Below are 15,292 nucleotides of genomic sequence, written 5' to 3'. Positions count from 1 at the left end.
GCGTGGGAGTGGGTTTGGGCTCACTTTTAGGGTGGAGCTGCTGGAGACTGGGAGGAAATGATCTGTGCTCAGGGTTGGCTGGGAGAGCTGGGGTGGTTCAGCCTGGAGAAGAGAAGGCTCCAGGGAGACCTTAGAGCAGCCTGCCAGTACATAAAGGGGGCGACGAGAGAGCTGGGGAGGGGCTGTTTACAAGGACATGCAGCGATAGGACAAGGGGCAATGGCTGTGGATGCCCCATCCCTGGCAGTGCTCAAGGCCAGGCTGGATGAGGCTCTGAGCCACCTGGGCTAGTGGGAGGTGTCCCTGCCCACGGCAGGTGGATGGAACTAGACGATCTTCACAGTCCCTTCCAACCCAAACCATTCTAACATTCTATGAATCTGATACCCAGTCCACCTACTTATTCTCCTGCTGCATCTGCTGGCCAGTTCAATGGCAGGAGCCGTCCATAGCATGCTGTTCTACTACTTCTTTGGCCCAAGTCCCACCTGCACGCTGCTGAAATACTCCTGTCTGTCCTCTGTAGTGTTTTGCATTTGCCCTCCCAAGTTATCTGTCAGCACTCAGCTTTGGGGCTCCCTTGGGCCAGTGGAGGGTCCCTGGCTCAGAGAAGAGCAGAGTCACACCAGCATCGGCAGGAGGGATTAGAGCTCATCCATGTGGCGGGTGAGGGAAGAGCTGATGGAGGAGGGAAGGGTTGGGGGTGTCGGGAGAAGCACATGTGGCTCCCGCTTGTGTCCCCGAGGGAGCAGTGAGACAGGGATGACAGTGCGGTGGCACTTCCCCTGAGCTGCTGTCAGGTTCTAAGCAAAACCTAATGTTGTTCTTGGCTGGTTCCTAGGAAAATGGATTATACCATATTCAAAATATTCAACCCTGGATTTAATAATATTACAAAAATAACATAAATGTATTTCTTTCAGAACCTTATGGTATTCTGTTGAAATGCTGTCTGTTTATCTGCTGGGGTTGCCAAACATGTCCTCCAAAGCCAACGTCAATGCAAGTTGTTGCCCTTCTAAATAGAAGGAGCGAACTATAGCCTGTGTTGGTAGCTTTGGCCCCGTGCTGCCTGAGGGTGACAGAGAGGTGCCTTGAGGAGCTGAGCAGCTGGGTAGCCTTCCTCTATGACTATACCTTTCCAGGTTAATTTGTTCTTCAGTCTCTACACCTATAGAGACTGTTCTTTAGTCTCTACATGTCAAGGTCCTCCATTCCCATCCTTCACTTTGAGATGCTCTAGAACTTTTTAGAAGTTGCCTCAGTTGTGGGTGGAGCTAGGAAGGTGCTGGAGGTCTCTTGACACTGGCCGTCTGGCATCTTCTTTGCAGAGCTGATGTAAGCCAGTCCAAATAAAAGGAAACCTCAGCCCCTGTGATTGATTCCCCAGCCAAGTGAAGTAGCCCACCCTTACAGTACTTGCAGACCAAGCCTGTGGCTTTTCTGTGTGATCGGGGAGGAGGTCGGAGCTGAAATTCAGGTAGAGTCTGGCCAATGGGGCCGTGAGGACATGGGCATAAGGTGCGTTAACTTCATCGCAAGCACAGTAAACACCCTTTCCAGTTCCTGGTACAGATACTAAAAGCAAGGCATGACAACGTAAATATATCCCTGGAAGAGGTTTCCTGTAGTGTTTGGAGTAGCCTGGAGTTGGCAAAATTCATATTGCTGCTTTTCTCTCACAGTCTCCATTGTCTTCTCTCACACACCCATCCCACCTCGACTCTTCTGACTCTGGTGGAGGGCAGAGATGAGTTCAAAAGTTAGCTGTCCTCTGCTTCCCATCACTAGTTGTGCCTGTTTTCCTTCTGGCCTTTCCAAAAGCATTGGCACCATCTCTGGACTTTTCAGTGCTGTGCTTTGCAGGGGGGAATTAAGCTAGAATAAGGTACACTGTTCCCTTTACGCGGAAGTAGGTGTTATCAAGGCACAGATTATATCTTGGCTTTTCACTAGAAATGAAAGAAACCATTTCTACCATACCTAAGATGTGTTAAGTCAGTGGCAAGCACATACGTCTTACACAGTCTTTCTACTAATCAAAACTAATCAGGCAAAACCGGTTGGACTAAGTTCAAAGCTTGCTGACAAAACGCTTTAAGAGTAGGTGTGGTTGACAGGCACTGAAATGATCAGGTATTGCAGTATGGATTGCATACCATGCTCGTCCACGGGCGTTACTGTAGGGAAGGCAGAAGTGTGGTGCGAGGGCTTGCAGAAAAAGGCACGTGCAATGGGAGAAGGAAGGACGTGTTTAGTGGGAGGCTGTCAGGCTAATCTCTGCCCTCAAACAGACAGGCAGCCCCTCCTGCCAAGAGCTGTCATGCCCAGCAGTCAGAGCGACGAGGAGCAGCAGGAGTCACAGCTCCGTGCTGTTCTAGACAAGGCGCGAGCTCGCAGCTCCCGCAGGTGATCTGCTTGCCTGCCTTGCTGTGATGCATCTGGGTGCCCAGGGCGCAGAGCGCTGCCTTTCTGCACATGCCAGCTGCGCCCTTGCACAGCACCCCGTGTTCTAAGGGTTCAGTGAATTCAGCCTCTTGTAAGATACCCTCTTTCAGGGCACTTCTTGCCTAGGCTGGGAGTGGACTGAACATCTGGGCATATGCAGTGGTCTTCTGGTCCTTCGGAGATACACCAGCTTTATCCTCATAGGAAAAAAGAACTTGTTAGGCAACGTACTCGTGTTGTTCCTGACAGTTGCTGACCAGCCAATTCTTAGTGACCCAAGACCTCACTGGGCACTTCAGAGGGCTTTGCTTTCAGGAGGAGAGCTGCGGTGGACAAAACATTTCCAGCCTGGTCTAGATTGTCATTGAAAGGTGAGGTGATGCTGTCTGCCACCACCCAGGCAAGGCAGGTCAGCAGAGGGGAGCTGGGAACTGTCCTGAGGGAAGACCTAGGTGGGACAACTGGGGTTTCCCATGCAAGGCAATGAGGGAATAAAACTGGCTTGCCCTGCATGATTAGGACCATAGACTAATTAGCTAATGAGAGAAGCCTTCCCAGTGTGGTTGTACCATCGGAAGCCATTAATTAAACATCTTGCTAAATTTCAAGCTAGACAAGGCCTTTGAGATTAGTGTGGGAGCAAGAAATAACCACTGGATGAACATCAGCATTGTGTCCCTTAGCAGGTACACATCCTTCTCTGCCTTTTCCGTGGAGTCTTTAAAATAATACATTTGCTTTGGAATAAATTATATGCATAGGGAAACAGAGCAGTGGACAAGCATCAAATAGGGCTTACAAGGAGCTAGACTGTTTCAGCCTTCCCGTGACAGTGTCTGTTCTTCTTTACTGGTATTTCAACTGCGGTTCTCTTATTTGTTGTTTTTTGAGACAAATTTATCCCAGGAGAGGCTGGATTTCTTCTGATGGATTGTTGGCTTTACAAAACTGGTTGCTGCTGCTGGACTGTTCGCAGTTTTTTCTTACCTTTGAAAGTGATTCTTTGCAACAAATGTGGAAGGAGACCCACTTTTACTTCCATGTGGAATGAAGACAAATGATCAAACTCTTCTTTTCCTGAAATGTAATCCTGGTTGGTAATCAACCCTTCTATTTCCCCCTCCCCTGTTTTTAAATGTTTGAATTCCTAGCAATCAACAGAACTGTGCTATGGAGAGGTAACTCAGATGGCAAATTGTGATCCCCCTTTTCCAGCTCCTGTAGTGCTCATAATGTGTGGGCTTCTCCCATGAGGATGCTGCTGAACAGCATGCCACCACTGCCATGGCTCCCGCAGAGGTGGCACGAGTGTGTCAGGCTTCTGCTCTCACTGGTTTATGGTAGATGATACTTCATAATGCCCCCTTGCAACTAGTAGATTTTATCCTTTGGCTTAATATGCATGTAGGGTACTCAGTTAATGGGTGTACACCAGTGCATAGATCTCACTGGTGAGGTTTGCTTGTGAGGTGTTAGTGGCTTGTACTCCCAGAAGATAAAGGTTGGCAGAGAGGTGGCTGCAGCGAAGGTAGTTCTGGTGTTAAGGGGAGGGGGGTTGTGCTGCAGAGTCGCCGTGCACTGCACACCTGTGCTTGCTGCCGTATGGCTGTAGGACTTGGGTGATATGCCTGTGTTGTAAGGGTCCTTACTGCAAAGCTGGTGAGTTGTTGCGCCAAGCCCTTAGCCACAAGCTGTCCTTAGCAGTGGTAAAATCCCTCCCAAACTGGGGCAGAATGATACGGCATGTCAATGAAGAGGAATTGCTGAGCAGCCCTTTGTCTGGTTTAGCTTTCTGCCATGGACATCTAAGACAAGTTCATTTTGAAATAGAAAGGTGACTGGTTATTCTGCACCATGTCACCCAAGAAAAGCACTTCTGTTTTTTAAAGAAGAGACGGAGAAGCCAATTCCTGCAAAGCATTAATTTTATCCATGTCCTTTGACATACCCTTGCTTCTCTAATTCTTCTGAGACAGCTCTTTCACTGGGGAAATCAGGAAGGGAGGGGAAAGGTGCTGTGTCTGGGGCATCTAAATGCATTTGGTTGCCGACTGCAGGATGAGGCTGCCAGCGTGGATGGGCGCCTGGCAGTACATTGCACTTCTGTCTTTGAAAACATAGTGGCCCTTTTGGTCACGGTTCTGGTGGGTCTGTTTTAACTCTTGGACTTCCCTCAAAGCAGGGTTCCCAGTGTGTGCTGAATACTTTTTGAAGCAATTGGGTGGGATTTGAAGTGGCAGCCCACTAAACACCAGAAGTGACTGGTGGCACAGCTGCATTTGTTGTGGCATCCTGGCTGCAATGCCGTTAGCAGGGCATGAATGTGTTCCCCTTTGCATCAGAGGAACAGAGGGTTTCCTGGGGGTCTTGAGCGTGAGTATTGGCATTTTAACTCTAATGATTCTAACAGTAGTGCCATTGGAGTTGGCTACTGATCCCAGGATGTGTCTGTCCCTGCTATGTTGCTTGCACTGGTCTTGCAGAGAGGGGGTGATCCTGGCTTTGTGTGTGGCTGGAGGCTACCGCGCCGGTGCTGTGTGTGGGGGCAGCTACCCTACAGCCTGCGCTGAAGGCTGGAGTGCTACTGTGCTGGAGCACTGATGTATGAGCTGCCACACCAGTGGGGACTGCAGAGCCTGGCACGTTGCTGTCAGGAACACAAAGCAATGCGTGCAACGTGTGATGGCCGTGTACTGAGTGCCCATCCTGCTCTCCTGCTGCACTGTGTGTTCTGGCAGGGAGAAGGGTGGGGGGAAACCAGGGTGGATTCAGGAGAGAGAATGACTTCTCCCAGGCATCCTAAAGCTCAAAATACTTGAGTGTCTCTGTTGTAATGGGAAGAGAGGTACTTTGCAGTCATGCTGGAAAGGTACTGTATAAAAGACTTCAGATTTGGCACCTTTTGTCCTTCTGACTGGTGTTGACTTTAAAGCAGGTGAGGTATCTGCGGGAGTGGCCTTGAAGTGGCACAGGAATAGCAACAGGGGAAACTGGAGTGGAAGTTCCCTGCAAAGTTGGTAAAAGGACAGCCTGAAGTTGAAATGTCACTCAGTTGCAAAAGAGATGAAAGTAGCTTTTGCTTGAATACAGCCCCTTTCTTATACCTCCGCCTGTGAGCTTTGCAGCTGTGTGTTTGTCAAAAAGGGTTTTCAACTTTCTGTTGTGGAGGGTGTGAGTGGGTAGAAAGCTCTTGTGCTGGCTTTCTGGGTAGCTGGGAATAAACCCCCATGCAACTGATATCTCTGCCACAAAACTGGGCCTGGCAACTTGTACTTTTATCCTTCACACGGGAAAGTAAGGCAGAAGATGTGATTTCTTTAGCGTGGTGATGAGCCGTGGACTGTAACAGGAGCATGCTTTCCAGGGGACTGCTGCTGGACGAATACGTTTCAGACCCACTATGTGCTGCTTTCTCTGTCTGAGACAAGGAGACCTAGAGCTGTGGTACCTGGAAGAAGCTAAAATGTGTCCATGCCATCATCAGGTTTACTTTATTTCTGTCAGAAATGCCCAGTTTGCATTTTAACTGGTGCATCAGGGATAACACTTCTTCTTGAGTGCTGCTGGTGGTAGGATGAGAGACCTATAGATCAGCTGCCTGTGGAGCTATAGTTTCACCTCACATTGCATTAATCTCTCTGCCTTTTTCCTTCTCCCCCGGTTTAAAATTATTTTTGCTTTTAAGTGCTTTTCCAAGCTGTGAAAAGCTGCTGATGTTCAGAAACTTTCAACCTCCATCACAGAGAAAACAGTTCTGCATTCGCTACCAACAAGTGTTTTATAATTCATTATTCTAGCAACACCTAAGTTTTCAAACATTTATGAGTTGTTTAAATATATTAACTTTATGACTGCAGAATGTGTCTGCTAATGCATCAGATCTGTTTCCCCTGCCTCTTGTATTTCCCTGTCCTCCTCATAATCATGCTGTGTTATTCCTTCAGTGATTAACAGTGTGTGCCTACAATCACGCTGGGAGCATCTTGAGAAGCAAGAAGCCAGCTAAAAGTCAAAGCAGGACAAGGCAATCTTCATATGGAACTTGAAAGTGCTGCAAAATTATACATAAAAGAGATGAAGCACCTCTGTTTTCAAAATCTGCTCTGTCCTTTTCCCTTCCCTCTGACTAGTAAATGACCTGCATTAAAACAGTTTAGGTGAGCCACAAAACACGTCCATACATCAGCAGCAAAAAGACAGCAGTACAGCAAGGTGAGTCCAAAATGATTTTGTGAAGCAGCTCGAAGCCTTCTAACTTAAGATCTGTGTTCTGAATCATTGTCCCCCCCAAAACCCCCTTTGTCTATGTGAATGGATGCAAGTAGGCTTTAAAAGGAAAGGGTGACATGACGTCTGGTGCATGGGTTTGCCTTGTGATGAGGACACAGACAGTGTCCTCATCTGGGGTCACCTCTCTTGCCATCACCTCAATCCCCCCTTTCAGTGGACGCTTCCTTGGAAGTGAGCCAAGACAGTTCTCGGAAGTACTCAGAAGCGATGTAAAGCCAATGAGCCATTTAACAGCATGGAAAATATTTACTCTCGTCTGCCAGTCTTCTCCTTCCTTTTCTTTAATCTCAGAACATCTCCATGCATAATCTGGCCTATAATTATAACCACACTGGAACCAAGAGTGTGGTACCTAGTAATTGCTTTATTAATTAATATTTACTTGTTCATATGACTTTCATTCTCATTCAGTTACGTTAAAAAAAAATGGATTTTTATTTGCCATTGTTTGAAGTCAGGAATTGTGCCATGTATTTAAAAAACACACACAAAGCCAAACATTCTTCTGTTTGGGGGAAAAAAAATGCCAGCCACAACCTGTGTTCAAGACTTCCCAAGTATTTAAGCAAAAGTAGTAATTGTCTTTAAGGAGTTAAACTTGTAGAGTTTTAACAGAACTGCACAACTTCCTTAGGCAGTTGTGGAAAGATCTGGGGTGTGTGTCCAATTTGCAGCCGAGCTTTGGGGCGTCTGTTTTGCAAAGCTGCACCTGGGAGATTTAAGTGGCTGCAAAGGTGTAACATGAGTGACTTTGTGACTTTGTGTTGCATCTTTCCCCTGCCCCTTTGCTCGTCCCCTGTGCTCGGGCTGCAGGCAGGGGCTGTGCCTGCCGGAGCAGAGCCTGCACGCTGAGCTCCTCTTGCTTTGCCTGGGCACTTAGACACCAATACGAGCGACTCGCGCTCTTTGCCATCTTACCAAAAGCTGCAACTTCTATTAGAAAAAAAGAAATAATTTTATCAGTCACTCTGGCAGCCTAGGGATTTGTATGAACAGCTTTCTTAAAGGCTAAAGGGGCTGAACAGGGATGCATGTTTTACAGTGTTGTTCTGAGAGAATGGAGATGAGCCTTCAAAGCTGGCTTGTACTGGCAGACACAGCCAGCCAAGATGCTTGAGCTGAACAGCAGATGTTTTGCATGCTAATTGGTATCCAGATGTTTTCTTGAAATGTGCTGGTTAAAGAAAAAAAAAGGTTGAATCTGTAGGACACCAATACATCATCCTAGCTCATGGCTTTATCTAACTCACCTTTTGATTTAGATTCTAATTTTTCACACCAATCAGAAACCTTCCCTGAACAAGGAGCAGGAAAAACTATAGGAAGCTGAGCATTGTTGACTCTAGCAGCCCAGTCCTCTACAATCTTACTCCTCATCTAATTAGCAAGCAAGATAACTAGAGGGTAGTATTTTGTATAAACTCATAGGTTTCATGCAGGGCTATGCAGAACAGGTTGTAAATCAGGCAGTGCCTCTTAACTTACACGCGGCTTCATCTCCTGCTCTGAGTAGATAAAAAGGGTATAATAGGGAAGGTATTACTCATGCCAGCTTTACACATATGTGGCTATGATGCTCCTTTCAGGAATGTTTCCTTCTCCAGAGAGCCAAATAACAACTGTCATCCTGAAAACGATGACCGATTAAGAAAAAGAAGCATGGAAATATTAGGAGAGGGAACAGCATGTAACCCTTATAAAGGCCTGTAGCAACTGTGGAGAACAAACAACTGGACTTAGTTCCTAGGGATATCTTTAAAAATTCAAATGTGAAGTAACCCAGGAGGAGCTGGTTGTACAGCTGTGTACACCATCAATGGTGTCATCAGGTTTTGCCCAGTATCCGACACCTTCAAGCCAAAACTTAGGGAGAATTGCAGTAAAAGAAGTACATTCATTGTAATTACTCAGCAGCTAAAAAGGTATCCTTTCTTGTCAGAAATGTATTTGGCCAAACTGTAAAGGCTTTTTTTCTCTTCTCCTGTGGCTAGTTTGGTTTAAGACCTGCTTTGCAACAAAGCTGGTAAAGTCAGGCTTTTTTGCTTCAGAAAGTGGAGGAAGGTTAATTGGCCGGGCTGGAGGTGTTTTATTAATGCCACCATGGAGGAAGCCTGATTCTGATTTATTTGCAGAGATTTCACAATGTGGCAGTGCTGTCTGGCAGATTTCCTCTTGATTTTCAAATCAGTGGATATTACGATTGGCCCAAGTAGGAAGCTTTGTTTGCATGTGAACTTCAGCTAGAGGTTACCTGTGAACTCAATCTTGAGATCCTTATGCACACACACGTAAATGTTAAGAGTTTAGAAGAAACCAGTAGTTACTGATCAGTGTAGTTAGCATTTTAATTCACATCTCTCTTCTAAACAGAACTTTTCCAAAAGCGTCTGCCTAAATTTAAATGGACTGTTTATAGCAACCAGCCAGTAATACAATATACTAAGCAAAATATGCTGAGCATATGAAACAAACAGGGTTACTAATCCATGAATAAATCATAGGTTCAAATCAAGTTGCACGAATGATAGTGCCCATTTAAAGAAAATGTACTGTGTAATTCAAACTGTTTCAGAATTAATAATAATAATTACATTCTTAATCACCAGGAGGCAATGTTTCTTTCCCTTGCAGCTGAGGAAACCTTAGTAATGCAGGATTTCTACTTCTCTAGATGTAAGGCTTTAATTTCTCCATAGCAATCATATCGGATGCGTGCCATTGTATGGGATTATTCCCCACTGCTGAATGGGGAGAGTCAAAGAAAGATTACAAATTTGGCCTTGTATACTGTTTTAGGAAGAGAATGGCTTTGACTGTTAATTTCTCTTCTATGGAAAACTGCCATGTCCAGATTTGGGATTTGGTGTTTGGAATTAGAAAAAGAAGTCAAAATTCCCTGTAGACTGAAGAAAGTAGATTCCAGGTTGTCAAAACACTTTGTTACTGCTGAAACACGGAAACATGTAAATGTGTGTACGAGGTAAAAATGAATATTTGCCTACAGATAAATTGAGATGAAGTAAGCTGAAGCACGTTTACTTATCAAGCCAATTCATTTAGTCATTTCTTGATGAAAACTCTGTCCAAACATCAGCATGTTTCCCATGCAGATTTTGGATTTTGGCGCAGCAACACTTTCTTTACTTGACAGAGCGCGCTGTCTTTGAAACCACGTGTTGCTGGCAGCTCCACACAGCTGGGAGGGGGCCTGGCCCCTGGGTCCTGAGCCCCCCGCTCTGCCCCGGGGTCGCAGCTCCGCAGCCTCAGGGACACAAAGCTCACCCCTGGGAGGAGTGGCTGGCGGGGACTGGGCAGGAAACACAGAGGTGACCTTTTTATCATGGATAATGTCTTGTGCAATGAGTCATTCCCTAAATGGTGGAGGCATTACTTTAGGTAAGAAGTACATCTCATCTGGGTAACTGGGGTGGCTTCAAGTCTGGGTGGCTTCTTCCACCAGCTGTGCTGTTTGTCACCGGTGGGAGCCTCGTGCCCGGTGCAGCTCTCACCCCAGCAGTGTGGTTATAGCTTTCCTGGAGATTGCTGGGCTAACCAGGAATGGTTAGGCTTGAATGGTGCAGCCTGATCTTGGAGGAGACTTGTAAAGATCTGTCAGATAAGCAAGGATGCATTTTCTGTGAATACGTCCTAAATCTTTTCCGGCCACCATTCAAGTGTGGGCTCTTACAGAAGCAGCTTGTGCCAGGCACAGCATCTTCACTCCCTGCCTAGCCTCAGCCACTGCTTTCTGGCATATTTTCTTCTCCAGTTGGGTAACTTGTTAAGTGAAAGCTTTGTGCGTCAACTGTCTTGTAAGATTTTTTTACAGTTTCACTGTAGTGGTGTTTAAAAATGAACTCTGTTATTGTATATGGCTCTGGAGCGCTTGGCTGTGTGTCAGGGAGGAGCACTCCCTTAAGGAGCATTATCTCCCTGTTGCTCAATATGTGTCTTGAACTTTTCTATGGGGCAGCTCTTCTGGCAGCTGCTGGCAATGGGGCACGGGACCTGATGACCCTCAGGTCTGCTTTGATGTGGCTGTTGTCATGCCGAGAGCGTTCATCAGCTGTTTGGTCTTCATGAAGTATAGAAAGCGTTACCTTAACAGACAGAGCTCTATGGAGTAATTCAGTGTGGTAAATATTGATCTTATTTACCCAGTTTTCTGAATACTTTTTGCTTCTACTGGCAGTCAGAAAGTCTAAGACGTTATTTCTATTGAGAGCTGAAAATACAGGGTACTGAAGCAAAAGAAAAACAATCAAAATGTGAGCTTTCTGCAGCTTTTGCAAGGAACTGCATATTGTGACCCCTTGCCTTAGTGCTCTACGTCATTTCTGTGGAAGCCTGTTATTTATTATATTGGAGATAACTGTTCGAATTCATCCATTGTAGATGCATAAAAGTATGTTCCCACTCAAGAGGGAGAATTTAAAGTTACTTTATGAGCAAGTACTTCCTGCAGTTTTTATTTTTTGTGGTGCTTGATGTTCTTTATCCTCCTAAGACTTAAAAAAAAATAATTCTTGCCTTGAGATGAGGTGGAGTTTGAAGAATAGAAAAGCACCAGACACAACTTCATCACTTGCCTACAACCCCCTGTTAAATACATCCTTCAAAACCATTTTTTAGAGTTGTTGCTGCAGAAGCAGTGAGAGCATTCACCCTCGCTTCGCTATGCCAGGATCAGCCCTCTCAGGAGCGTCCCAAGTAGCAGAAAAAGGTGGAGGAGGGGATTTACCCTTGAGACTTGTCTGTACTGAGAAGGGAAGTACCAAGTGGGTGGATTTCCTACAGCAGCATGAGGTGTGCCACCACACTTGCATTTTCCTTGTCCTTTGACTGAAAAACAGAAGAAAGCACCAAGGGAGTGGGATAGAAATGAGAAGAGAGGGATGGTAAGGACATGAAGGATTCCCTAGGCTGTGGGATGTGCATTTATGGGTCTCATAATAGGACTCATGTTTGCAAATGTTTTTCTGCTTTTCCTAGTAGGAAGCAGTAATCCAATTCTGTACTCTTAAAAAGAAGGATCATTTATGTTCTCAGCATGGATGCTATTTCCAATTTTCCACATCCTTTCAGTGCCTCAATAATCTCTTGTGAAGATACTGTGTTGTTTTTTTTTCTTTTTTTTAGATGAGGTTGTGTGGTGTCCTCCACTAAGGCCTCTGTGACTGTATCTCTGGGAAATTAGTTTTGCGAGGCATATCACATGATAATGTGTGCCAGAGTCAAGAATCTGTGTAATTATCTAAATGACTGCATACTCTGTGAGCTGTAGAGTTGAAGTTGTGGCTTCTAACCTGGGCTTTATATAATATCTAGTTTTGTCTCATAACTCACATTATGTCATTGAAGTTTCTAAAATACGTCTCCGGACCACTGGTAAATTCGGAAATCTGTTTTGCCCTGTATTAGGGATTGGAGGAGCTCTTTAATGATTTGTAATGAACATTGATCATAATTATAGGCATGCCATTTTTTAGGCTTTTGAATGTGTGTCCCCTCAATGTTTGTGTGACTGTTGCAGCAGCTGCAAATACTGATGTAAACACAAGACCACATCCATGCAAAGAAATCTGTAAATGATCAGAAGACTTTGATACGCACTGAAGTAGGGCTTTCCTTCCCTGGACTTTAAATAGCATCAGCAGGAGTTATCTTCCCAACACATTTTTACTTTTCTTCATAATACGGAGGAAAGCCAGCTTTGCCTTCCTTTACAACGAAACCCTGTACATGGGTAATACTCCCACTAGATCCTGATATCAGGTTTTTAAACCATTTGCACGTTGCAGGAGAATGTATAAGGGAGGGAGGGTAAATATTTAGAGAAGAAAAAGGTACTGTCATAGCCTGAAGCTAGTGGGTGTGTGATACAGACACATCACCTACAAACGTGTCGTAGGACGCACCGTGGTGAGGTAAGGCACAAAACATCCTTCTCATCGTGTGCCCAGAGGTGCTGGACCTGACACTTCCAAGAAACAGCGGACTTGGGTTTGTTTTCAGAGGGCTTGTTCCCACGCAGTCTCTAGCATGCTACCCTGGCTCAGGGCTGCACGTTGCGAACAGAGCATTTCATTTTCCAGCTTTGCCTGTGGGGAAATGAATTAGCATGTTTTAAGACTCTCTGCTTCTTCTTGCAGAGGTCACAACTGATTCAGTGAGAACTGGCTTTGGCTTCCTATGACACAACGGTCTGAGGGGAAAAACATCTGTGAATCCTGGCTTAAATGGATAATTTGAAATGCAGATGTGTCATTCTGCCTGGCCCTGATGTCCACAGGGGCAGGGCTGAGCCTGCTGCTGCTGCTGACGTGGGTCTTGCATTGTTCCCTGGAAGTGTCAGAAGTGGAGAGCAAGCTGTGCTTTTTGGGTCCCTTGGGGAAGCGTTCAATGCCCTGACCCACTGACTTCCCCAGTGGTCCCTCTGTCTTTGTTCCCTTGCTCGCTCACAACCTGTCTCCTGGTTTTGCCCTTCCTTCAGCCCAATCCTATATGCACGCAACAGGGAGAGAAATGGGAGGGGATGGATATACTTTTCTTCTTCCAGTTCTGCAGGCTGGAGCCGTCCCAGGAGGGCAGGAGCGCTGTGCTCCTGCTGTGATGTCTGTCACAGAATGAATCTGAGGGTGGCTTATGAATTTAAAATGAACTAGTAGCAGTTCTAAGCATCGTCCTGCACGTCTTGCTCTTAGAATCATAGAATCTTTCCGGTTGGAAAAGACCTTGAAGACTTGCTCCTGATTTTTCTCTATTCATGGAATGCAACCTCATGTTAGAGAGGGAATTGTCCTGCTGGCTCTGCAGCAGGAAGGCAGTACCAGAGGAGGGGACGCTTTATTCATCAGCTCCCAGCGCTTTCATCTGTGCTGCCAGCCTTTGTAGTCACACCTGCGGGTACCCCCGGAGAGTAGGAAATCCACTCAGACAGTTGTGTGGCCATAGGTGCATAGTGCATCCTACCAGTAGTGTTTTCTTCAGGCTTTTTCTCACTTAAGACCCTTACGTCGTCTTCTTGTCATTCTCGAACATGTTTCCTCCTGCCCTACTTCATGTCTCGAGAATGAAAGAGTTAAAAATCGGCATTAAGGGTTTTACAGGTAACTGTTTATTTTTACTGTTTCCTGCAGGCAGAGCTCAAAGGTTGAGCATCATTCCTGATGCACTAAACTCTGTTTCTGCCTGAGAGGGCTTCCTTCCTGATGGAGCAATTCTTTAGTCAAATTTTCTTTCCCAGCCTTCATTCCAGAATGTGACCAGTTAATATTGGGTAGTTAATACTGGAAGGAAATTTGGCCTTCAGTTCTTACGTTTAGGCTTTCCCCTGTTGGCTTTCAAACCTGTGGGACTTCTGAAATGTTGAGTTGCGAGTGTTTATGTGTTTCCTTCCAGGGGAGTGGGCAATGGGAGGAAGTCATCCATTTCCTAGAGTAATTTTGGAAAAAAAAAAATGTGTTAGGAGGAAGGATAAAATAGTGGTTTTGACATCTTCAGAGAAGGTTTCCATGTAATACTTGGAAAAAAACCCACTTCAGTTTTATCAAGAAAGTAGAAGAGCTTGAAATCACAGTGAAGTATTCTGCTCCCATTTTGTTCATTCAGAAAATGCACTGGAAGTTGCATTTTCTGAAGTACTGAAGAACAAATTGTGTTGTAGCCGGAGCCAAATGCTCTAGTTCCAAATAAAAGGTTGTTTGTACAACCCATGTACTGGAGCGTGCCAAGCAGCCGGAAAGCGCACGACAAGAGAGCAGCGATGAGGCTCTAGATGCAATGCTTTGCCAATCCTCCCATTTTCAGGTCTCTTAAACTACAAAGTTTCTCTTGCTGCTTGGATGGAATAACACAGGTCTGGATCCCATGAAGCAGTCTGCCTTCAGTGGCCTGATAAAGTGTTCTTAATTTTCTGGAATAAGTTAATTTCATTTAGGTAAGGGAAGGCAAAAAAAGCAGGCTTTTCAGGGCACTGCCAAGTAAGAAGATTAAGTCAGCATCAAATCCATTAGCGAAATGATTTATCTATGTTAGCTAACACCATTTCAGCCTCTTTGTCTTGCCTTTTTTGCCTTTTTTTCGTTTTTTCTTTTCTTGGGTGGCAATTTAGGTAACCCACAATCATGCTGCTGTATTACAACATTACATGGTGGTTGTTCTGCTTAAAACTAGGTTTACTGCCCTCTTAATGTTTTTTAAGCAGATTTAGTTTAGGTTTATTCTTTTTATAGCAACTTTTTCTTCTGTGATGGTACCTTTTCTTGGAAAACTCATGGGACTTCATTTCTGGGTATATGCAATCCTAATTGTTGGAGGCTACTGCAGAACATGCCTGCAATGAAGAAGTTGCCTCTGTTAATTGCACAAGGATATGTGTCCATTATTATTCAGTGTCAGCTTGGAGCTTCCTTTCAGGAGACCTGTGTCTGGTCTCCATGGTGGGGCCTGCTTGTGCCTGATGGACAGAGGTTCTGGTATCACTTGAAGTCTAACCTCTGATGGAGACTTTTTCCACCTTTGGGTTATTTATGACATGCCTGTCTTTTGTGGA

At 45.3% G+C, this 15,292-nt stretch overlaps 1 protein-coding gene across 1 annotated transcript in view; it reads left to right on the top strand.

The window, feature by feature from the left end:
* The window catches only part of GPR50 (G protein-coupled receptor 50), a 46,523-nt gene that overhangs the window by 11,496 nt on the left and 19,735 nt on the right, over nucleotides 1-15,292 (top strand). The window lies entirely within an intron of this gene.

This window comes from Falco rusticolus, chromosome 14, assembly GCF_015220075.1.
Source record: "Falco rusticolus isolate bFalRus1 chromosome 14, bFalRus1.pri, whole genome shotgun sequence".
NCBI lineage: Eukaryota > Metazoa > Chordata > Aves > Falconiformes > Falconidae > Falco > Falco rusticolus.
This window is presented reverse-complemented; position numbering and strand designations above follow the sequence as displayed.